Source organism: Equus caballus, chromosome 6 (genome assembly GCF_041296265.1).
Source record: "Equus caballus isolate H_3958 breed thoroughbred chromosome 6, TB-T2T, whole genome shotgun sequence".
Taxonomy (NCBI): Eukaryota; Metazoa; Chordata; class Mammalia; order Perissodactyla; family Equidae; genus Equus; species Equus caballus.
The window spans coordinates 21,736,244-21,761,689 of record NC_091689.1 but is presented as its reverse complement, the minus strand read 5'-3'; the positions used below and the strand labels follow the sequence as shown (position 1 = coordinate 21,761,689).

The following is a 25,446-nucleotide window of genomic DNA, read 5'->3' as shown; positions in this document are numbered from 1 at the left end:
GTGGTTAAGTTCATGCACTCTGTTTTGGCTGCCCTGGATTTGCTGGTTCAGATCCTGGGTGCGGACCTACACACCGCTCATCCAGCCCCACTGTGGCAGCGTCCCACGTACAAAATAGAGGAAGATGGGCACAGATGTTAGCTCAGGGCCAATCTTCCCCACAAAAAGAAAAGAGCTGTATAAGGAGAGAGGGATTGTATTTCCACGATCTGCTTTTATTGTTGTTTTAAAATAAAGGGCACATTCCCAGAAAATCAAATAACGATAGTAATGACTCAGATAATAATTAAAGCAGAATTTACATTCTTGTGCTCTTGTTCGTGCATCTAGTACCCGTAAAAAACAAACAAAAAGTCAAGCAAACAATAGAGAAGACCTGCAGGCCTTCCCCGGGGCAGACTTCCCTTTATGCTGGCCTCACGCACACCCATGCCATGGGGCTAAGGAGAGTCCCATGTGGGAGATGGGGGCGCTGAGATGCCCCTCTTCACTGCTCTGTGTCCTCGCACCTGCTGTTACCTGCCTTGAATTCTTTCCTCGCCTTTCTCTTCCCCACCATCTTTCACCTAATCCCTCTGACCCTGGCATCTCAGGTTATTCTCCAAGAAGCCTTTGCATCTCTGATTGGCCAGGCTCTACACACGCACCGGTAGCTTCCTGCTTACACACATCACGTTGCATTGGAGTCTATTTACGGGATGTTCTTCACCTCAGAGCATAAGCTCTTCAAGGAAATATGTCTTATTTCTTGTTGCATCTCCAGCAACTAGCGTAGTACCTGGTGCAAATTAACTGTTCAATAAAAATTTGAATCATGCGAAGCCTCCATAGCAGGAATAGCAACGTCACTAGGAGTAATAGTAATAATGTGCCAGAAAGAAGCTTTGGGAAAAAGGTGTGCTCTTGAAGCTATGGGATAACTAAATTTTGCATAATTCTAGAATAACCCTGGGAGAGGCATTCTGGTGCGGCTGCCCACCAGCTAACACGGCACCACCATGTGGCAAGGGCAAGGACACAGAGAACACGGTTTCAAAGTCCTTCAGCTTGCCAGCCTTGAAATCATGTGATGTTTTGACTTTCAGGAGTTGCATGATTTCAAATTTTGTCATGTAATTCAAATGGATTAATTTGTTAATATCATTTCAAATTTGCATAATCTAAATTCACAAACATAGTGTTATAATTGAACTGGAAGCAAAACACAGAAGTGATCCGAGAGATGACGAAACTAGAGCTGACGGGAACTGGGCCAGCAGAGGACCACGAAAGGCAGAGCCCCTGACAAAGAAGGCTCTCAGGACGGTGGACACTCCAGTGACATTGACGATCCTAGCTAACGCTTTTGTACTTGCTATTTACAGGCAGAGCTCTGAGTGTGTTATCCAATTTAATCCACAAATAACCCTGTGGGGTTATTTATTTCTGATGAGGAAACTGAGGCACGAAGAAAGTTGAGGTGTCTTGCCCAAGGCTGCTCTGTGAGTCTGCAGTCATCGTCTTAACCCCATCTTCACCTCTCTGTCCCTGACTGTCCCCTCTACTCCTCTCCAAATTCATGAATTTACATTGTTAACTCTTAAGGGAATCTGTATACAGAGTCGATTGCATTAGACAAACATTTCTGCGGCCCCCACTGTCTTTAGGGAGCAATTCTTCCTACGCTCAAGGCATTCGCTGTGTAGAAATTCAAATTGACCAAGATTGACCTCCTTTACGGTGGCCACTTTCTAGAGTTTCTAAAACCCAGCGTAGCACAAACAAACAAAACTCCCACAAGTCATGTCAGCGAGAACTTCAGTGGTCTAGAAATCGCTCCGGTGGAGAGCAGTCAAAACCACTCACAACTGGAGAGCAGACAGGGACGTCCCGGACACGACTCTTCAACAAAGACTCTGCACGGTCTGGGCACCCCACTGCGTTAGGCGACTCCTGCCACCCCGTCATTTTACTAGCTGGCCAGCATTGGCTTTTGTCACCAGGCTCGGCAGCTTGCCCCTAGTCCACAAATGTGCCCCCAACAGAGAGATGTGGTTCCAAAAAAGGAATGTTGGTTTTGTGCTGCAGTCGTGAAACAGGACACCGTGTGTGTTGACTTTCCCTGGTTCCTGTTTGAAGCAGTTCAGCGGGCTGGCATCTACCAAAGGTCGTTAATGACGCGATCTGGCCATCTCGTCAACCTCAGTCTCTGGAGGGAAATTTGCAGTGAGGGCTCTGAGATTAGGATCAGAGCTCTCCAGTGTTCATGGCAAATATCAAATGGGAGGCAGTCTCGCCTCGGGACTCTGTCTCAACCCACAGAACTGTTCTCTGGTTTCTTGAACACAAAATCAACCAAATCAAAACAACGTATGTTCCCCGTTAAGATGGAACATAGATATTTTTGAAAACTGAAACTCCATGAATTTAAGGAGACAGGACTTGAAATCAAGTTGGTCCCAGATTAGGATTTTAGGGATTATTCAGGCTTTCTGGGGCAAATGGAAGTGGACTGCACAGTATGAAGCCGTAGGAGCAGCAATAGAAGGAGCAGCAATGGCAGCTCTGGTGACAAAGTTGTATGAGAAGCCATTAGGGTATTGAGGACAAAAACAAGCATGGAACTGCAGAACCTGACCTGGTTTTGTGTCAGTTTATGTCCACTGAAGCTGAGTTCCATTCTTGTCACCTGTAAAATGGGAACAACAGTATCAACCTGCTTTGCAGCGTCTTTTTATATGCAAAAATGATGCGTTGGAAAAACTCAGCTGGGTCATACAAGTGAAAGGATGGAATACAGGGTGCTTTAAAAATCTCATCAATATAACAAAAGATTTACAGCCCCACACACAGCTTTTAAAGAAAATAAGAAAAATACAAATAACCCTATCAAAAAAGGAGTGATGAATATGATCAATCAACTGACAGAAGAAATAAAAACGGCCTTAAATTTAGGAAAATTAGCAATTGAAGAATTGCAAATTAAAATGGCGAAATGTTTTTTTTCTGCCAGATTGAAAGCATAAGAGCAATAATGTCTGGCATAGTGGGGACATGGGAAAGAGGTTTTGTGATATAGCAAATGTGACTGTGCGGATTGAGATCAGCTTTTGAAAGAGCAATTTCAAATTGTATATCAAAATTTTGTTTCTTCTCATTTGATATGACAATTTCACTTCCAGGAATTTACAGCTGAGGAATAAGGGCACAAGTGCCTAAAGATAATATAAGGCTATTGAAAACAAGATTTTGCCAGAAAGATGGTGTCCAGAGGGGGAAAAAATATCCCTGTTATTACCTCTCCAAATTCTGCGAAATATCAAAGCCCAAATATGGTTGCATATAGACTCGGGACTGAGAAATGTATTTAAATTTCTTCGCTATTGCAATAGGTTAAACTTTATTTGGCAAGGCAAAATATGAATTATAGCTTAATTTGACATCATTTTGAAAATACCCCAACTGTGGTTGAGTTCTTAATCTTTACAGTAGATTTTTTGGGATGAAATAGAGCAAATGTTGCCAAGAGTAGAAACTTGCGTCTGGGTACAAATTAGACCCGGCTCATTTTGTTATGGTGACCCCATCATTTAAGAAATTGTAAACTAATACTTTGGAAGAGTTCATGAGCCCCATGCAATGGCTGGATGGCATTCAGGGAAAAGACACTGGCTGAGCTTCTGAAAACATCAGCGAAATTAGTGAGCAAACTGATTTCTGTACCCTCTGTGCGGTTTGGTCAAATTTGGTGGTTAAAGAGAGGACACTAGAGGCAGGAAAGTTGTTCCACAGTCTGCTCTGTAAATAGGGAAAAGCTCATACAGCGCTCATCCTTATTTGCACGCTCCATAAAAATACTTTGGGATATATAAAGTCATGAACGCGTTTCATCCCCAAACAGCACTGCAGTGAAATATGGAAAAGGGCAAATCATTAGAATTGCTACAAGAAATGATCAAAACACAATAATTATGGAAGACATTAATGTGTCAACTCAGAATTTGCCAGATGGAGGCAAGAAATAACAAGGAAAGAAAAGGATCTGCACACTGCAGTTAACGTGTTTAGTTTAATAGACACATATTGAATTTTTTACCTTATAAAGAGACGAGGCTTTTGTCCCCCCAGATATCCATGAAATATTTACAAAATTTGGTTAACTGTAGGCTAAAGGAAAACTTGATTACATTCTCCAAAGTGGAAATTACACAGGTCATCCTACTTAACCAAAATGTATTAAATCTAGAAATAGTCTGCAAAAGAATAATAAAAAATAAATTTTAAGTACTGGGATATTTTGAAAGCACTCTTTCAAATAGTTTTGAGTCAAAGAGAAACACAATTGTTGTCAAAGTCAATTTACAAATGATTTAGAAATTAGATTTGTAATTCTAACCTGCAGAATGTTGTCAATTCAGATTTAGAGCTTTAAAAACCTTTACTACTAAGAGAAGAAAGATTTTAAAGAATTAATTAAGTCTTCAACTCCAGAAGTTATATAAAAATAAAAATAAGCAAAAAAGTAAGTGCCAATCATGATAAAAGCACATGATAAGTTAGAAATAAAATGCGTAGAAATAATAAAGTCAAGATCCAATTCTTTGCAAAAGTTAACAAAATAAAGAAGCTTTTAGGAAGTATAATCAAGGGAAAAAAAGAGAGAAAGGCAGCATACAGCATTTGGAATTAGAAAGAGAATATAACCGCTGAGATAAACTAAAATTTTAAGATAAAGAATGTTTTTTTCCCATAGAAGTAGTGTTCTCAACAGTGACAAATAGTGACAAAGTTCTTAATAGTAAATGTTCATCAACAGGATAAATCAAACGTGGTATAGACATTCCACAGAATACTATGCTGCCATGAAAAGGTATAAGACAAGTCTTTCTGTACTAATATGGAAAAATCAGAACTGTGTATACAGAATGCTTTAATTTGTATAAAAAGGAATGGATACATTTTTGTCTTTGCTTCCATGTACACTCAAAAGCTCTAGAAGAATGCATCAGAAGTTGATAACACTGGATATATACTTGAGTACCCTGCATGGTAGGAATTGATCAGATGGAGAACAGGGGAAAGATGCACATTTTTATTGCATACACTTTTAAACTTTTTGCTCTTTGAAACTTATGAATGTACTACCTATTCAGTAAATGAATAAATAAGATAACACTGTAAACATAATTTAAACTAATCAATTTGAGAGTCTGAAAGTGGTCGATGTTTTTCCAATATCTTATAAGTTGCCAAAACTGATCAAAGAAGAGGTATCAAATCTAAATAGGCTGGACATCTCAACCTCATCTAGTTACATGTCTTTCTTACCCAGGGCATCTGCTGGTAAATAATGCCACAGACCTCTTGTACTCCTAACTCTGTCTCAGCAGGTGCTTCTCGAAGAACCCAGTCTTCAAGCTTGTCATTCACTCTACGAGACCCTCAGAGCTAAAAGATGAAGTTTGAACTCAAAGGTTTGGCCTCGGTGCTATAGCCTCTCCTTAGAGGCCATGCCCTCATTTCTTCACCCCACAAGTTCTACTCATCCTTCAGGAGAAACATTTCTGCTCAAGTCTCCCCTGAGACCTCCAGACGGTCACTGCTCCAAGCTTTCAGATTGCCCCATCGCTCTGACGGTTACCTGGGGTCACAGGCAAGACTGGGGCTGGCATGAGCAATGGGGTCATCCCTACCCGTCACTCTGGTGGGAACTCGACTGCAAATATTTACCTGAAATTTCCCTGTGCTCTGCTTCCTCAGGAACAACGATGGAATTGTTGAGTTTAAATTCAAAGTTTCATGCGATGGATTTCCCCCTCTTCTTTTGGTAGGATTATCCATTTACTAGAATTATAAATTTAACCATCAACATGTTTCCCCATGTGATTCTAATAATCAGAATCGCCCAGGCCCTTTAAATGCTCAGTTCTGCTGAAGGAGGGGGTGTCGGGGGGTGTGCTTTCTTTCACAGAGTATTTTGATTTTTTAAAAGCCTGAAATGAATCAAAATTTCTTTCTACGAATCTTGGTCAATATATTCACGAAGTCACCGTGCACAGCTCATGGGGAAGTTTGGGAATCAGAGCCTCACATCAGGGTCCAGGCTGTCATTTCCAGGCTAGTTAACCCAGCTGAGCGCTGGGAAGGATGCTTAGATTACAGAGTGTGAACAAACTGGATAAGGAAGGCCCTGAGGAAGGATCAGATCCATGACGTCTGAATGCAAAAGTCAGTCTGAACTCTGGGGCATGGCTATAGCTGGGTGATTCGTGTGTTTCCTTTCATTGAACCTCCTTACACAGACCCTGAGCTCAAAGGAGGATGAGAAAGATGTGAGATGTGTTGGTGTCAATACTCAGTTCCGCCCATCCCGGCTCTACCACCCTCTATGGGGCCCCAGTGTCCTCGCCTGAGGCAAGCAGACTCACTAACATCCACTTTGTTGGGTTCTTCAGAACGTAAATGAGACAATGGCACTGAAAACGGTATTTGATGGGAGGCTGAATGAGAAGCATAGGATGTGGGAATTGGATGGATCTTAAACGTCGCGTAGTCTGACCTTCTGAGACCGTACGTGACACACAAGCGCAGAGAGGGGAAGAGATTTCCCAGCTAGCTTCTGGAAGAGTAAGTCTTAGGACCAATGTCTCCAAATTTCTACTCCTGAGCTTTCCATAAGCTCTCTGCCTCATTAATGAGACTTCTAATGATAAGCATAATGGCTAATGTTTATTGATGATGTATCCCATGCCAACAACAAGCACTTTTCATTGATTATCTTAATTAATTCCGTGAATGACCCTATGAAGCCGGTATTATTACTCTTTTATAGATGAGGAAACCTAGTCTCAGGGAGTTTGGGAACTTGCTCAAGCTTCTGCAGCCAGCAAACAGTGGTGCAGGATTAGGGCCCAGTAGTAGCGTCCAGACGCTGCCTGCATCCATTACCCCATCAGGCCTCTTCCTGGGAGAACCTGTACTGCCACCCAACCCTCAGCAGTAATGGGAAGTTTCTTTAATTCTCCAGATGGGTATCGCTTGTGTATTAGTCGGAGTTCATGCATATAAACAAGAACAAACGTATTACCTCACTAAATAATGCCCTTTAAAAATGAATGTTACGAAAGTATCTTTTTCAAATGTGTTTTCCTTTTCTTATTTTTAAAATTATTATTATTATTATTTGGTGAAGAAGATTGACCCTGAGCTAACATCTGTGCCAATCTTCCTCTATTTTTTTTTTAAGATTTTATTTTTTTCCTTTTTCTCCCCAAAGCTCCCTGGTACATAGTTGTATATTCTTCGTTGTGGGTCCTTCTAGTTGTGGCATGTGGGACGCTGCCTCAGCGTGGTTTGATGAGCAGTGCCATGTCCGCACCCAGGATTCGAACCAACGAAACACTGGGCCGCCTGCAGCGGAGCGCGCGAACTTAACCACTCGGCCACGGGGCCAGCCCCCTTCCTCTATTTTTTTGTATGTGGGACACCGCCATAGCATGAGCATGGTGATGAGCTGTGTGTAGGTCCGTGCTCAGGACCCAAAACCATGAACCCTAGCCCGTCGAAGCAGAGCACGCCAACTCAACCACTACTCCACTGGGCTGGCCTCCTGTTTTTCTTTTATATTGATCATTTTCCTAGTTTAATGGCACAGGAAAGAAAACAGAAGAAGTCAAGAAGATATGCACACACATATGTTTCCCTCTTTACTCCTTTCTCTTTTAAAAATTTCTGACTTGTTCTTTCCTCAAAATATTTATGCTTTAATGAAAATGACCCAAGGCAAAGTTAATTTTCATGGGGCTCACTCCTCACTGATCTCCAATTAGAGGCAGTTGCTATAGTTACACTTGAATCAAAACACACAATATAATAACTTTGCAGTATAGAAGTTTTCCCCCAAATGAGCACACTCTTCCCCAAAATGTTGGGTAAATTGTAAGGTGTATCAGGGCTCCCTCTCCAAAATCAGCTTCAAGAAATGTTGAATAATTTAGTAACTATAAGAAAAGTGGGGAGGGTGTGTCAAAGGGAAAATTAGAAGGTCATTATAGTGGTCCTGTACTTCTCTGCTGTCACTATGTCTTTTGTGAAGATGTTGAAGAAAACAGTGACTCTTTAACAAAATGTATGAATTAGTCACTCAATTAGCAGCAAGAAAAATTTCTGCCAAGGCAGATCTGGTAGGGCTTTGAAGCTCCACGAGAGGCGTGCTTCTGGCTTATATTTTCTTCATGGTCTCATGTGAAGATGAGACCACAAATAATTTTTAATTCCCTAGAGAGAGCTGTCAGAAGAACACCACCACCAAAATGCATGTGGCATTGGCTTCCAAGTGTGAAAAAAAAATTCCTCCTTGACCTTGTTTAGCAGAATAGAAAACAATTACAGGGAGAATGTTGAAAAACAAGTATCAAATGTTGAAATACAAACATCAAAAAGGAGGATCTCTTGGATGTTAAAAAATACCAACCACAAGTTAGAATCAAAGATATGGCTGTTTTTCCTTTATTCTTAGAGCGTATTTGTATTGTTTAATAAACAGTCAATTATAGACATATTTGGAATATGTATGTTTTCAATTTCTATTCTAAATCTGGCTTGGGAAATTCTTAGGGATTTTTCCTAACAGTCATAAAGACTATGAGTCTGGATCTTGTACTGCTTCCTCCCCCACAGCTTTTCCTTTATACACAGAAAGTCGGAGAGAAGCGACTAGCATCTCAGGAGCCCTGCTCTGCCCCAGCCTCCTGTTGGCTCATCTTCAGGACACTCCTGCAAGGCATGCTTCACGACCCTTGCTTGGGTCAGAAAGTCCAGCTTCCCAGAGTAAGCGATTTGCCCCAAACAAATAAAGCAATGAACTTCCCAAGGTCACATAGCTGGGAAGTGGTGGAGGTAGGTCTTGAACCTGGGCAATCAGGCATCAACATTGATGCTCTTAACACTATAGCTCCTTCTGCGGCCCACTCTGCTCTCATTGTTTTGGTGCCAGAAAAACAGGATCAGGCCCCAGGCATCGGGCCGGGACCCATGGGGAATGTCCTGGGCTGAGCTCTCTGAGATGCACGCTGGTATCCGCAGGGCCTTGGAGGCTGGGTGTGGACCAAAATGGCTAAGTGCTCATATATGGTCATGAAGTGCCTCACCCTGGGAGACATTCAGAAGCACAACCACGGAGAAAGTACCCGGGCGATCCTGCACCACAAGGTGACGATTTGACCACATTTTTGGAAGAGCATCTTGGAGAGGAAGGAGTCTTAAGGGGACAAACTAGAGGTGATGCTACTGAACACTTGGAGGGTGTTGAGTACTCTACAGAGGCTAGAGAATTGTCCAAAACACAGACCACTGGGGAGCTTCATCTGGATGACAGATCAAAGATAACCAAGCCTTCGGGACCTCTTATTGCTACCACTGATTCTAATTCTAGTCGCTGGGCCAATGGGGCGATCCCAGCCATCACACTGATGGTCGGCATAAGTAGCTACCAGTCCTATGAAGTCCTGATGTCTCACCTCTGCTTGGGAGAAGACCAAACACATTCTCAGAAGCCAACGGAAGAAGAGATCGCTTAGGACAAGAAAGAAAAGAAACCAGCATGAACTACTTTGACTGACGGAAAACTTCACCGGAAAAAATAATGTTACTAGGTCAATTTCTCTTTCCGTCTCCATTAGAAACAAACAAAATGAAAAGAACTGTTCTATTATTTCTATTCCTGAGCTTTTGGGGTGTCTCTTTTTATTCGTCAACTTTATTTTGGTGATTCCTCCCTACGTAATTTAGTTATTGAGTTGGGCATGACCTTCTAAAAATATATCTCGCGTTTAAAGTATACCACCAGGTTTGCCTGTCTATTTGGTTAAAAAAGTAAAGAAAGAAAGAGAAGCAGGATCAGAATCTTGGCACCCTGCGTCTGAAAGGGCTATGTTAAGATGAGGGCTGCGTCATGTCTGGGACACGCATGACGGAGTGGGGTGCCTGAGCAGACTGCATATAGTGGCCAGGAACGAGAAGGGTCCCTGGCCCAGAGCTTCTCAGAGCCACCTTAAGGCCCAGTCAAGAAGTCGGCTGCATCCTTCTTGAGAGTCACCCCCATCCTCTTGCCCAAACTTTCTGGACCAGATTCAAACACCCAGAACACTTCTGCCTCAAGAACTCTCCCCTCCAAGGCAAAGGCATTCACTGGACAGAACTGAGCGCCCGCTACCAAGAGGGTCTGCAACGTAAAAGGGGACAGGGGGGGAGTGACGCTTTCAAAGGAAAACAGTGGATACTGAAATGTCGTGGGACTTCGGAACAACTCTCACTCCCAAGGCCCTGTGGGTCATGGCCTCAGAGGGCAGATGAGAAGGGGCTTTGGGAGGCGGCCTCAGGCTTCTGCTCCAGGAGAAGTGCTCTGTCTGAGCAGCAGATGGCTTTACCGGTGCAGTGTTGGGCCTGCCCTTGCCGAGGGCACAGGAAAATGAGGGCTGGTGGTGAATCGGGGTCCAATAACTATGTAAGTGGGAACCGTCACTGGAACAAAGATGAAGAATTCTTTGATGTGAGAATGTTGGGTAATGACCTGCAGGGGGACTGCAGGGGCTCAAGAGGGCAAGTGATGCCAACCGTGCCCCATAAAGCTTCTGCTCAGAGCAGATGCACCATAGTCCCTGCCCACGGGTCACGCCATTAGTTACAGCAGGCCATGTGACCAAGTCCAACTCAGTTATATATATATATATAAAATGGAACGATAATCAGCCATAAAAAAAGACAAAATCATCCCATTTGCAACAACATGGATGGACCTTCAGGATTTTATGTTAAGTCAAATAAGCCAGACAAAGAAAGACAAGCACCGTATGATTTCACTCATGTGGAATATAAACAAACACATGGATAAAGAGAACAGATTAGTGGTTTCCAGAGGGGAAGGGGGCTGGGGGAGGATGAGAGGGGTAAAGGGACACACATGTATGGTGACGGATAAAAACTAGACTATTGGTGGTGAGCACGATGCAGTCTCTACAGAAACTGATACATAATAATGTACACCTGAAATTGCACAATGTTATAAACCAATAAGACCTTGATAAAAAATTTTTTTAAAAATTGAAAGATTGTGGATAAAACAAATAAGTAAAAACATTGAATCAGACATGGATTTTGAGAATAAGAAAGTTGTGATTGAAAAGAATTATGAATACTGAATTATGGTATATTTTATTATTCAAAGAATTGTGATCAATCAAAAAGACAATAAATCAAGCCCTGATATGTAGCTTTGCTGATGGGCATGGTGTAAATACACCCAGCATGGGCGTTTCAGGTTACGCATGTGACACGACTGAATGTGGACTTGGGACGAGAGGCACAGGAGCCACCATCCTATTGTATTTTCACCATAGAGATGCAATGAATGTAAATAACATCAACAGAGGCATAGATAATATAGTAAAATGCAGTAAAAGAATCAGGAAGTGATGTTTTAAGTTTTCATTACCTTTTCTTTTAATAGAATTTATCTGTGTTTATATAATTTAATTTTTAATAATGCCTGTGTTTAACAACCAACCTCCAGAATTCCTAAAATTTTAATTGACTGTTTCCAGCCAGTACAAGCTTGAAAATACAGATACCCTTGATACAAGCACAGTGTCATTCTGCTGTAGATCGCTCCCCAGAATGGTAGGAGACGGAGAAAATAGTCTGATGTGTGTCGTGATTGAGGCTAGAGTGCAAGAGACATGGGGGATGCATGCTAACAGAGAGAGGGAGGACAAAGCAAAAAGCAGAGGGGCTTTTGTGTCACTTCCCATTAAGGACGTGGGGAGGAGAATCCTGGCTCAGGAAGAGAGAGACTCCAGGCCATCACTCCCAAGACGCTCTTGACTCCCTGCAGGTATGGAAGGCAGTTAGAAACTTCCATTCACACCTGCGGGGGCACTCAGGGGTCACTGACGTTTGGCTGGGAAGTTTCCCAGAGGAGCAGCCAGGCGGGGTGAAATGACCCTGTAGGCAGAGATGGCGCCAAACACCTGGGGGAGACACGACTGAGAGGGCACCCGGTCAGCAGAGAGAGCCACTGAGCTATGGCCAAGCTGAGAACAGACCACAAGTTGTGCCAGCCAGAGACATGAGCAGCAGCAGCTGGCAGAACTCAGGAGACAAAGGCCAACCAACGACACCTCGGTGACCCCCGGACGATGCACGCTGAGGACCACAGAGCCCGGTGCTGTCCCTCCCCCAAGGCCACAGTATCATTGCATCCCCTTCTTCCCAGAACCACCTTGGAGGGGAGCAGGGAGAGAAAGGCAATCTGAAGACTCCGTGACACGAAAGAGACCCAGCCGTCTCAAGAGACTGTCTAGTTGACTGGATCAACGACGTTTATTAGATTAGACCAAAATGCGATTTTCCCCGCTACACAGCTCCCACGGAGTGTGAAACCTGCAAAGGAGATCTAGTTTCCCCATTTTCTTATTCTAGTAACTGCACATTTGTAACCCCGTGATAGTATCTTCACTGGGGGTTTGGAAATTCTATGTAAAAACCAATCCGGTCTCCATTTACGGTGGTATCTGGATTAAAAAGCAGATCATTCTGGAAGGATCTCTGGTAGGGTTTCGGTAGGGGGCACCGTGGGGAGCCATAGATGCAGAGCAGCTGGGTCTGGAGCAGGGTGAGAGCTGTGCAGGGTCCTGAAAGCTCGGGTGTCCGCTGGCCTCCAGAGGCTCCCAGTTCTGGGGGATGCAGACCCACCTAACTCCAGGACAGCAGAAACAAGGAACGTGCACATGTGGTGGGTGAAAGTCAGCTACTTGACTGACTTGAGTGATTCAAAGTCCTATTGGACTAAACACAAATAAGCATCGACGGGGCCATGTCTGCAGGTTGACCAAGGATGGCTGCCAATGCCCAGTGAGGTTGATCCGCTCTCCCCATTGTATTTCTGAGCAGAGCATTGAGGAGCCCCTTGGTTGAGTCTCCTGGGGACTTCCTTCTCTCTTCTTTCATTTCCACGATAGCTTCAGGCCCAAGAGTTCAGGGCAGAATAGTTTGTTTCTTACTTTATTAGAAGCACCCAGGGGTCTCAGGACCCTCAACTCATTAGCACAGTTCTTGCCTCCACCCCAGGGAAAGCTCGCATCACCCCTGGGTAGCCTGCGTGGGGGGTGGGAAAGGCTTCCAGCTTCTTGGAGCCAAAGAGGCCTTTACCGCACGGGGTTCACTGACTTGCTTTGAAATGTTTCAAAAGAAAGTTTCTCACTCTTGGCAATTCAATGAGCTTGTTTATTTACTCTGGGTTTTTATAGGAGCTGAAAGCCCCTCTCCTGGAAAACCATATGTAGACTCAAGGATTGCTGTATTAGAATTTTCAGTCCTTTTTGTGTTTTATATCGAGCATGTCTTCAATGCTTCCTTGATCTAGCCTGGGTAGGGGTCCCCCACCACCCCGCAGCCAGCGAGGAATGCCCCTACCTCCACAGCCCAGTCAGGGCATCGTGAGCTTCCCGGGAAAGAAAAGGAGCCTTAGAAGTTGGAATGTTGAGACGTCACATCCGCTTCCCCTTCAGGCGGAATTCCGAGGAATCCTTGTGGCCTTTGTTAGAACAATTCGAAGAGTGTTTTGAGGACAGTGTGTGCAGACACTGGTTTTTTGGAACCATCCTGGAAAGGAGGCTCCAGAATATGTTCAATGGGTCTCTGCTGATGGCCCCGTGGATGCTCTCCTCATCAGCCGTGCCCACCAAGGGGCACTTTGTTCATTCGCTTTCCTCTTTGACCCCATCAGATGCTGTTTGTCCCTCATGATCGTCCTTTCCACTCGGGCACACCCTCACGGAAAAGGCACCGATGGTCTCAGACCAGAATTGCTCTGGTCCCACCCACAAGGTGAACAATGCTCTTCGTCCAAACACCTGTCCTACATCCAGAGAGTCTATAAGACTCCCCCTTACGTTTAAAAAAGAGACATGATGTTGTCCATTTGTCCCTTTCTCATAGAACCAAAATTTGTCCCATTTTGGATTTGCCGTGGAAGTGACTTGGGGGTCCCGTGTGCAAGCAGGGAACCTCCAAGAGGATCCAACACAAGGGAAAATTGTACGTTTTTTTCTTTTTTCTCTGGACCTCAATTGATTCAGAGACTCTCGTGATTGAAACAGACGTCATTTCAATGGAATTAGATGGCTGGATTGAAGATGGCTGGATTTATAGCAGATTGATGGGAATCATGGCCAACACCTCTGAGTAAAAGTATATTTCCCATTAGGGTCCCATTTAAGAAGTTACATGTGTTAGTGGACTGTGGGCATTAATTTCTGCAGGAGGAGAAATGTTGAAGCAGGTCCACCTATCTATAAACCAATCTGTAGGGTCCTAGATTATCTGAAAAGTGATGACCAGAATATCAAGCCATCCCCGATGGATAGAGACCTAGGGTGGGTCGTCCCCACGCAGTAAGGAGATAGCTCTGTCTGAGTTGTTTTTAATTAAAATGGGGAGATAAAGGGTGATAGGGAGGTAGTAAGCCATGGCGTGGGAGAAGTGTTTTCAAGATATATATCTGGCATGGGACTCATGTGTAGAAAATATAAAGCCATCTCACATATTGATAAGAAAGAGAGGAAACTGTTGAAAATGAGCGTAAGACATGGCCATCCATCTCACAGAAGAGGCCATCCAAAAGGCCAACACATATATGATAAAGTGCTCGACCTAATTCGTCGCCAGGGAAATACAACACAAAACCACAAAGAGATGCCACTACACACCCACCAGAATGGCTAAGATGACAAAGGCAGATAAGACTCTCTTAGGACAAGGAGGGGTGAGTGGTTTGTGTGTGAATTCTGGGTGGGAGCCTGTAAGAGTGAACGGATCACCATGGGACTGGCAACATCCCACTCAGTGGAGTTTTTGCCATCATCCTGGGCCCCTGAGCAAGGCCAGGTGGAGCAGAGCAGCCAGTGACCTGAATGGTCATGCAGAGTAAGCCAGATACAAGCCTTTGTTGCTTTAAGCCCCTGAGATTTTTGTCCTTGTTTGTTACTGCAGTGTAACCCAGCCCACGCTGACCAATACATCTCCCGTCTGGGAAAATGTGAGAAGTGAAGGATAAACATTCACCTTGAATTTTGTGTTCTCAGCCCACTGGACTGTACGATCAGACTTATGGTCCACCAGAGGTTTGTGGCTGGACCCTCCAGGAGCGAAGAGACATCTGTCATGAGGCCCTCTCACCTTCATGAGGCCCCTCCCTAATTTCAACCACGGCTCTTCTGGGTATCCTACAGGGGCCCGGGGACCACTGGTGAGCCATTCAGCCCCTTCCCCAGGATGGTTCTGGAATGGTACAGAACAGTATGTTAATCAAATTTGCCTCATGATATATTGTGTCCGAGGCTGAAAATATACTCTCTATTCCAATAACGGCCTTAAATTATGTCCAGCTAGGTGTACTCTACAGCTCACCAGAGGCTTTGCAACGTGATCAGAAGATTGCGCCAGAGTGCATCAAGGTATTTCCCCAAACGAAAGCCAGTAACATTTCCAAAGGCCATCCTAGAGCTTTGTATATCAGAAAGAAAGAAGGCAGACAGAGGGAACGTGAAAGAAAGCTCTTCTTGATTTGCCCTCTTACCAGGAGCATTTGTCCCCCTTGCCCATCACCATCACCTGCAGCTCTACGCGCCTTTGAGGACAATCTCCCATCAGGAGGTGGTACATTGGATTATGGGTGCCAGGCCTGTACCTCTTCTCTGTAATAGATTATACATCCAGACATTTACCCCATGTGACTTTGCAATGCTTCCCAGTGGAACATGTGGAGGATAACCCATATCTCCAGTTGATTTAGAGCTTTGTCACCCTAGGGCGTCTGTGGCAAAGCTAATCCTATCTTGGCATCTGCCTTTCAGAAGATGCAGACTAACCAATTTTTAACAAACCTGCTACTGGTTTAACAACACAGAAAAAAATGTCCAACGTCCATCGTATTCAAAGATCCCATTCAAGTTACCATAAATAAATAAATAGCATGATGAAAGGGTTTTTTTTCCTTTTAACTAGGCTGCCCTAAGCTGGCCTTTTTCAAGGAGCTAACCATGCTCTTGTATGGCTGGGTGAAATGCAAAATGGTCCAGCTGTTGTGAAAAAAATTAGCACTCTGTACCAAGAATCTTAAAAATGATCATACTTTTGACCCTGGGATTTTATTTTGAGGAAACTCTCTTAAGCAATATAAATACTTGTAAATATGCACTAAAAATATTCAACAGTGTTTTATTCCTCAAAAAGAAAATAAGCAGTCATTTGACTTACTGTTGGCAATGAAATGGAAACTGATCATATAAGGATGCTCTGTGTGGCAGGGGTGGAGGTGCACTGCCGAAATCTCCGGTCAAGAAAGAACATTCTGGGGCTGGCCGGGTGGTTAAGTTTGTGTGCTCTGCTTTGGTGGCCCGGGGTTCACAGGTTTCGATCCTGGGTGCAGACCTACACACTGCTCATCAAGCCATGCTATGGCGGTGTCCCACGTACAAAATAGAAGACTGGCAGAGATGTTAGCTCAGGGCCAATTTTCCTCACCAAGAAAAAAAAAAGAACATGCCTTTCAGCTCAAGAGTATGGTGAGCTGGTCCAGCTCTTAGCAATCTCAAGGTCAACCTCAGCTTTGGAGTGGAGACTAAGTCCTTCTTTCCCAGGCACTGGGGCCTGGGCACATCTTCCCAGAATAGAGTTCCTCTGGCTGGTGGTCTTTTGCTCTGGTCTCTCCACTGGGTTGACCAGACTTTATCAGGTCTGCATTGCCCACGGAGCCCCTCCCTGCCCATTCAGGCTTCCTCCCCCATTTCCTTTCATAGGTGTCACATCTCCATCACAGTGGAAAGGCTTTTCTTACTCAATTCTCCCTCCTCCCCTTCTATCTTCCACTAGATGCTTCCAATGGGTAATTGGGTCGAGAACTCCTCATTTTTTTCTTGGTAAGGAAGATTGGCCCTGAGGTAACGTCTGTTGCCAATCTTCCTCTTTTTGCTTGAAGAAGATTGTTCCTGAGCTAACACCTGTTGCCAATCTTCCTCTTTTTGCTTAAGGAAGATTGTCCCTGAGCTGACATCTGCGCCCATCTTCCTCTACTCATACTGTGGGATGGTGCCACAGCATAGCTTGATGAACTTGGCCAGACCTCTTTTGGAATGGTGCTGCAGTCTGAGCCCCTTCCTGCTCCACCTTCTCTGCTTCTCTCTCTTTCCCTCACAGGCGTCAGGCCTGCAGGAGCCTAAGGCTCTCCCTCCAGGCCCTGGTCGAGCCCCTCATCCTCACAGTGCTTCCTCCGGGAAGCCTCTTGCGCGTCTAATCCCGTCTTGGCATCTGCTTCCCAGAGGACCTGAACCAGCACACCAAGTTTCCAAAAGACTCTACTGGGAGACTTTTGCTTCCCTTTCCTGCAAGTTGGGACTCTTTGGGGTTTCTGGTTTCCCCAGGGGATGCTTACCTGCTCGGGGAAACAGCCAGGGCTCCATGAAGTAGAGGACCAGCTATAGCTGCCTCCAGCTGTGGACTGTGCACCGAGCCATCAGCAGGTAGAAAAGAGTCACCATCTTGGCAGGGGTCACTGGCTCTGGTCATCAAGAGGGGGCAGGGCTGCTCTTACAGATTCAGGCAGAGGGGAGTCCATATGAAACTCAAGTGAGCCACTCACAGGCTCCTTGGTGTTCCTTACCCCTAGGAACGGATCACATTCAGCAGCCTCAGCCTGAGAAGGGGATGCTAACCAGGGGCTCAGCCTGCTGAATGAGGGTCTGGGTCACATCACCAGGTAAGCTCCCCAGACGTGCTGAGGTGATGGCAGGGGGTGAGGCGGACTTCTAATGAATAGTGGAGGTGGGGAAAAGGAGGACCACTGGCAGCCTCCCTCAGAAAGAGACGCCACTGGAGCCTTGGTGGTGCAGCTTCTGGTGCTGTATGGGGAACTGGAGGCCCAGGGAGCAAGGGGTGGACTGTGGTGGTCTTGGCCAAGCACGCTGGATCTCCCTCAAGAGAGGACTTGCCGGGCGGCCGCGAGGATGCAGTGGGCTGCTAGCCACCTGCTTGCAGAGACTGCAGACTCCACCCTGGCTTTGGGAAGAGACCACATTCCTTCGTGGCTACTGTAGACAATGCCTGTGCACAGTGGATACGGGGGCCCGGACGTTTCTGCCCGATGTGGGAACTCCCGTTTGGTGGCTGAGATGTTGTCAGAGCTGCATCATGGTCTGAAGGCTTGCCCTGCCCAATCCCACTTCTTCCCTCTTTCCTCTTTCACAGAGTTAATTCCCGCCAACCCTCTTGCATTCTCACATCATGTCAGCCCCTGCCTCTTGGGGGAACCCAACCGGCACATGGTAAAGTAAATGGAGAGATGAACACAAGAATGCACGAATTAGATTAGAAAGCCAAAGACAGCACACCAAAATGGCAACAGCGGTTGTCTCTGAGAAGTTCTTTCAAAGCAATGAGATCTTTGTCAAATTTTCTGTGATAGAAAAAACCCAGTAAACTTTATTGTGAAACCACAATAGCTGCCCTTCGTCGAGTACCGACTGTGCACCAGGCATTATGCTAACTGCTTTGTATGTAACATCCCATCCAGCTTTCACACCATTCTTGGGGAGCACGTGCTATTACTGTCCCCATTTTACAGATTGGAAGGCAAAGATTGGGAAGGTTAAATAACTTATCCAAGGTCACAGAGCTGGAGTGTAGTAGAGATTTGAATCCAGACAACCCTGACTTCTGATCCAACTTTCTAGGGCACCGTGTTTCCTGAATGTCCATCACACACGCCCGTCCACCACTGCAGCCACACCTACTGCCTGCCTATGGTTACTTAGCTCAGTGGCCGGCAAACTTTGTCTGAAAGGGCCAGATAGTAAGCATTTTACACTATCTGGGCCACATGTAGTCTCTGTCATCTATTCTTCTTTTTTACCCCCTTTTAAAAACATAAAAAAAACACAAACATTCTTAGCTCATGGGTTGCACAAAAACAGGCTGGATCTGGTCCACGGGCCAGAGTTCGCCAAACTCTGACTTAGTTACTTTTTCTATAAATAGACTTTGTAAATGGGTTTTATTTATTCATTTTGTTTCCTATTTAGCCTTCTCCTGAGCAGTAACACCTGTGAAGTCCCAGGTTGGATATACCAGTTGTGTATATTTTTACTCCACACAAATAAAGACGTGCCTATTAAGACAGAAATATTTGGGGCCACCTGGAAACATCTTCTGTTTCCCGGTTGCGCACCCCCGCGCTTGGGATGACAGTCCATTCGACGACTCTGCCATCTAACTGGTGTGAGTGGCCCCCATGCCTGGTGACCTGGGACTGAGACTGGAGCTGGAAAAAGGCTTTATTAGGCAAAGGGAAAACATATATCTTGATTAAAAAGGTAAACCTTTCAGAGAAGCTTAGCAGCTGTGCCCCTGACTCGCATGTGGCTGTTTGGCAACAGGCAGAGTCAAACTTCTAAATGTTGACCGGCAGATTGACCATCAGAGGGGGGCCTGGCACCACTAACGACTTCACTGTTTCTCTAGCCACCAAGATGGTCAAAACGCAGCCTAGATTCCTTCCTTCAGTCAACAACCATCTATCAAGTACTTGCCATGTCCCAGGCACTTGCTTGGTGCTGGGGACACAATGGTGAGGCAACAGGTGTGGTTGTGGCTCTGTCTTCATGAAGCAAGTGGTCCAGATGGAGACAGATATCAATCACTAATCTACGAGTCAATGTAAAATGGCAACAGTCTCATCACTCAGTGAGATGAGCTCAGAATCCTATTCCAGGGCCAGACACGTGGTGGACGGAGGGAGGTGGCGGAATTTTCTTGGAAAGTTGTCCTGAGATCTGGGTGTGAGCAGGACTTACCTGAGGAAAGAAGGATGGAAGGGGGTCCAGGCAGGAGGGACAGACTGTGCAAAGGCCCTGGGGTGGGAAGGCATGAGGTGAAACACGGACTGAAGGAGCAGTGGGTGGGGGCAGAGAGGATGCAACAGCAAGGTGGATGAGGCCAGGGAGGTCCATGGGTCAGACCACACAGAGCTCAAGGCCAAGTCCAAGGTGGCCTAAAGGTGGGGCGCTATAGAAGTGATTCAGGCAGAGGGGTCATACAAGCATAGCTGTGTTTCCCCAAGATCACTTGGGTGGTGGGGGTGGGGGGAGATTATACCGTGTCAGTGTGAGAGGGTGCAGATGGAGGCACATCGTGATCGTCCATGCAAGCCTTGATGGAAGGCTGGAGAGGGAGAGGCAGATTCCAGAGATGCTGGGAGGGCAGAAAATTGGTAGAACTAGATAAGAGGCAGACACAGGGCTCAAGGGAGAGAAGAAAAGGTCATGGATGACCCCCAGTGTCTGTTGGATCATTCGCTGAGAGGGGGAACACTTGGAAAGGAAAACTAAAAATTCAATTTTAAGCTTTTCTTATCTAGAGAGCCAAGCATCAATCGTCCCAGCCTTCCTGCTTTGCTTTCCTGGTCTCCCTCCAGCTGCGTCTCTATCTTCACTCTCAGATGAGAATCTCATCTTAGTCCAGATCCCAGCCCTGCCCTTGGAGTTTCCCCTCTTCCCGACCATTCCTTTGCTGCCCAGGACAAGGTTTCCATAACCTGCCTGTACTTCTCTGCTGAGGTCCGAGGGGTGTTCTGGTCCCCAGTGATCAACTCAATCCAGATGCACAGTCCTGGAGCTTTGTCTGTCACTATGTGGCTGTCCACGATATGGGCTCACATTTACCAAGCCCCCCAACTACAATTTCAAGGTGGAGGAGGGTGAATTTCACACACCGTCAGGGTCTTTCTGAGAGAGGACATCCTAGATGCTGAGATGCAAACAGGTGTGAACAGGGCTTTGCTCTCAAGGATTAGTTTATCTCTTGGCATTGGTCCTCGAGAGTCAACCCATCAGACACACGGTGGGAGCAGCATACAGGTGTTATAATCGGTAGCAACACAGCACACACACACACACACATCACTGTGCATAATAACCCAAGCGACAACCAGTCATAGCATGTCCATTTGCCAGGGTTGGTTGCAGGAGTCCAGAAAGCAATGTGTCTGTCCCTGATGACTGGTGTTTGCGTTGTGGCTCTGTTTCTGCGATGAAACAATGTTGCCTGATGCGAAGGGTATGATGCCAGAGCATTACTGATCTTCCCGAGTGATCTAGTGCGTCTTTGCCTGGCACACGTGAGTGGGACACAGGTCCGTGGCAACAGAACTTTAATTTCTCTGCCAAGGGGCTGGATGTTGGCTGCTTGCATATCTTGCTGTAAATCCTATGGAGATGGGCACTTTGTCTGTGGATTTCTCATTCCACATTGGGCCACTGGAAAAGCATTCGGGCTGCATGGAAAGAACGTGAGCGTTCAATCCAGACGCATCTGTACCTAGATCTACGCTCCAGGACCCCGTGGCCTGGTGGCCTGGAGGCAGTTCCTCACCCTTTTTAAGCGTCAGCGCCTTCATCTGTCAAACGCTTCATGCCACCTGCTTTAGAGTTCGTAGTAAGGATTAACAATTCAGCTTGGTGGTTCAGACTCTCCCACTTCCGGTCTCACCATGATTGATGGGTGGTTTGTCGATCAGGGACAATCTTAGACAAACTAAAGAGGGAAATTGGAAGATTGTGTGTGTGTGTGTGTGTGTGTGTGTGTGTATGCGCACGTGGGTGTAAGTGTGTCTTCATGAGTGTTGTGTTGGAGACATACTAAGGTATTGAGAATTCTAAGTTCTTCAGAAATGGATGTTTGTCCCTGGGATGAGCATCTCAGGATGAGTACAAACATCTTAATGAAGAGTGACTCCAGGGCCCGCCTCGTGGCCGAGTGGTTGAGTTCTCACGCTCTGCTTGGTCAGCCTGGGGTTCGCAGGTTCAGATCCTGGGCGCAGACCTACACACCACTCATCAGGCCATGCTGTGGTGGTGTTCCACACAGAAGAAATAGAATGACCTGCAACTAGGATACACAACTATGTACTGGGGTTTTGGGAGGGAAAAAAAAAAAAGAGGAAGATTGGCAACAGATGGTAGCTCAGGGCCAATCTTCCTCACCAAAAAAAAAGGGGGGGGGCATACTTTAAAAAAGCCCTAATTAAAAAAAAAAAGAGTGACTTTGCTGGTTTTAGTAATGTTTTGGAGGAGGGGGAGAGGGCTGAAGTTGTAGAAGTTCATTCTTGCTCTAAACCTGATCTTTGGAAGTTGATTTTCCCCAGCAGATCATATTGGACTTGACTAATGCGTGGGCCTCCAGGAGATTGCTCTCCTGTCCTCAGACCACGCTTCTTCCCTTCCATTATGCACACATTTCCACTGACCCCCAGGTAGCTTTGCAAAGAGACAAAAGGTGCAAGTCAGGAAAAACAACCGGCCACACATGCCTGGAAGCCACGTTCTGTAACCCACGCTGCTCTTCCATGACGGCTTCAAATGAGAAGATGCCCAAGTGGCATCTTGAAAGTGAACAAATCTAGAACAAACTCGAATGAAGTAGTAAATCATTAATTAAAACGAACAACTTCCACACCCACAGACTGGACGTGGCAGATCAAAGTGCACAGAGCAGCTTTGAAATGAAAGAACCGGGCAGAATGAACACAGCTGTGTCCAATCCACAGGATTAGCTTTGAAAAGAGATGGTGTTTATAAAACAGCCCTGCCCTCTTGGGCGGCTTCGGTTCACCGTGCAGTGTCTGTCGCCTGATGCTTGGCCCTGGGTCCCTCCCAGGGAAGCTGGGCAGCATGGCTGGACAAACCCAGCTTCGGCGGGGGTTGGAAATGCATCCCATGAGAGGGAGGGCTTGGTGGGTTGGAAATGGACCACCCAGGGATCAGAGGGGGCCTCCCCGAGCTCCTCAGGGCAAAAAGAGCTCTTCTCTCAAGTTCATCTCTTTCTTTTCCCTTTAAAAGGGCCGAAACCAATAATAATAACATTCTCTTGGATCTGAGATGACAATAAGAATACTTGCTTGTTTTTTAAACAGGCTCATTGAGAAATAATTCACCGACCATATAACCCACCCATTTAAAGCATTCAAGTCAACGCTTTGGGTATATCACATTATTGTTTGTACATATATCGTACTTTATATATATATCATAAAATCTGCCATTTTAATCATTTTAAGTGTACAACTCAGTGGTACTAAGTAGCTTCACAATGTTATGCAACCATCATCGCTATCTATTTCCAAAACCTTTTCAGTGTCCAAAGCAGAAACTCTATACCCATCAAGCAATAACTCCCCATTCTCCCTCCCCCAGCCCCTGGTAACCTCTAATCTTCCTTCTGTCTCTTTGACTTTCTGTCTCTGACTACTTTCTGTCTCTTTACTTATTCTAGAAATTTCATATAAATGGAATCGTACAAGAGGTGGTCCTTTGTGATTGGCCCCTTTCGCTTAGCATTGTATTTTGAAGGTTCATCCACATTGCCACATGTCAGTATTTCATTCCTTTTCGCAGGTGAATAATATTCCATTGTATGTATGTACTACATTTTGTTTACTGATTCTTCTGTTACTGGATGGGATATTTGTTTTTAAGATATTATGCAAGATGGCTATTTTAATCAGTGAATTTGATGAGCGAAACTGGGCTATTCTGTTGTCCACATTTTTCTGTGTTTTAGAGACAGGAAATCAGTTTGCTTGTTTGTCTATTGTCAGGTCATTTAGGGACAACATCACTAAACAAGAGAGAGAGCTCAGCACACATATAATATCGCAAATAAAGAGAAATGCTGCTGAGGGACCCTTGCACAACGAGCCCTGGAAAAAAACTACTAGATGGGGCCCAGTTATCAACGGACCATCAGATTCATGGGGTCAGAATGTGAGGTTCAGGGGCCAGCCCTGTGGCTGAGTGGGTAAGTTCTCATGCTCTGCTTCTGTGGCCCAGGGTTTCGCTGGTTCGGATCCTGAGCGCAGACGTGGCACCACTCATCTGGCCGTGCTGAGGTGGCGTCCCACATGCCACAACCAGAGGCACTCACAACTAGAATACACAACTATGTGCTGGGGGGCTTTGGGGAGAAAAAGAAGAAAAAAAAGAAGACTGGCAACCGAAGTTAGCTCAGGTGCCAATCTTTTAAAAAGAAAAAGAAGAAAAGAAATGTGAAGTTCAGACATGCCACCTGGGGTTGGAAGGTGACCAAGTGATCAGGAGGTGTCCTACAGGAAGCCCAGAAGGAGTCAAACACAGGGATGGGTGGGGGCAGGAGTCTGGATAAAGGGAGTCATTGAGGTCCTGAGATGGTTAATTTTATGTGTCAACTTGGCTCGGCTACGGTGCCCAGCTGTTTGTCGAACACCGCTCTAGAAGTTTCTGTGAAGGTCCTCTGTAGATATGATTAATATTTACAGTCGATAGACTTTAAGCAAAGGCGATCACCCTCTGTAATGTGGGTGGGCTGCATCCAATCAGTTGAAGGCCTTAAGAGCAAAAACTGAGGTTTCCCAAGGAAGAAGGAATTCTGCCTCAAAGCTGTAACACAGGAACCGTGCCTGAGCCTCCAGCCTGTCTACCTGCCCTGTGGGTTTCGGACTTGCCGGCCTGACAGTCGAGTGAGCCATTCCCTTAAAATAAGTTTCTCTCAGTACATCCTATTGGTTCTGTTTCCCTGGAGAACCCTGTCTCACACAAGTGCAGACTGGTAACTGTTTCCCGGAACCCAGGTCAAGAAGCTCACTCAAGAGAGCAAGGCCGTGAAGGCCCCTAGAGGAGAAGGGAAGAACTCGGTCCCAGGAATGAGCCGGAAGCTCCGATGACTTGACCCAGAGCATCTTTCTCCCCTTGCCCGGGAGACCAACCTGCAATTTGGCCTGTGGGTGGGAGTGGGCATGCAGGCCAATGACACACGGGTCCCAGGGGCCCTCCATCTTGCAGGAAAGCAGGTGTCCCTGCACGGTGACAGGGAGCCACGGCCAAACCACAGTGGCTCTAGTGGGGAAAGAGGGAAAAGGCTACACAGAGGAGATGACTTGTGAGGGGCTGTGGAAGACCGAGTCGGCGTCCACTCTCCACGTTCGACAGGTGCTGAGCACACAGGTCAGGGGAACCCCCCACCTTGGGGGCTTCTGTTCTCCTGGGTGTGTGTGGGGTCGGGGACCAGCAGATTGGCCAGGGGCACACATAAGCACCAATTTAGGCAGTGAGAGTGCCACAAGGGGAACCAGGCAGGGAGGGACAGAGTGACCGGCGAGGGCTGTTTTAGACGGGGTGGCCAAGTGGGCCACACTTGAACAGAACAGAGAAAAGGAGGGAACAGCCACGCAGTGGCTCTCTAGGGGTTGTGCCTGGGGAGGGGCAGAAAGGCCAACCCCTGATGTGGAAGCCGACTTTGGAGAGAGGATGGTCGTAGGTGGAAAAAGCAGGAAAGGAGGCCGAGGTGGGGAGGAGAGAGAGGCCGGGTCGTGAGTGGCCACGAGGA

At 46.0% G+C, this 25,446-nt stretch overlaps 1 pseudogene; it reads left to right on the top strand.

Annotated features, from left to right (window-relative positions):
• Positions 1–9,090: 9,090 nt before the first annotated feature.
• Positions 9,091–9,557, top strand: LOC100630851 (cytochrome b5-like; annotated as a pseudogene).
• Positions 9,558–25,446: the final 15,889 nt, after the last annotated feature.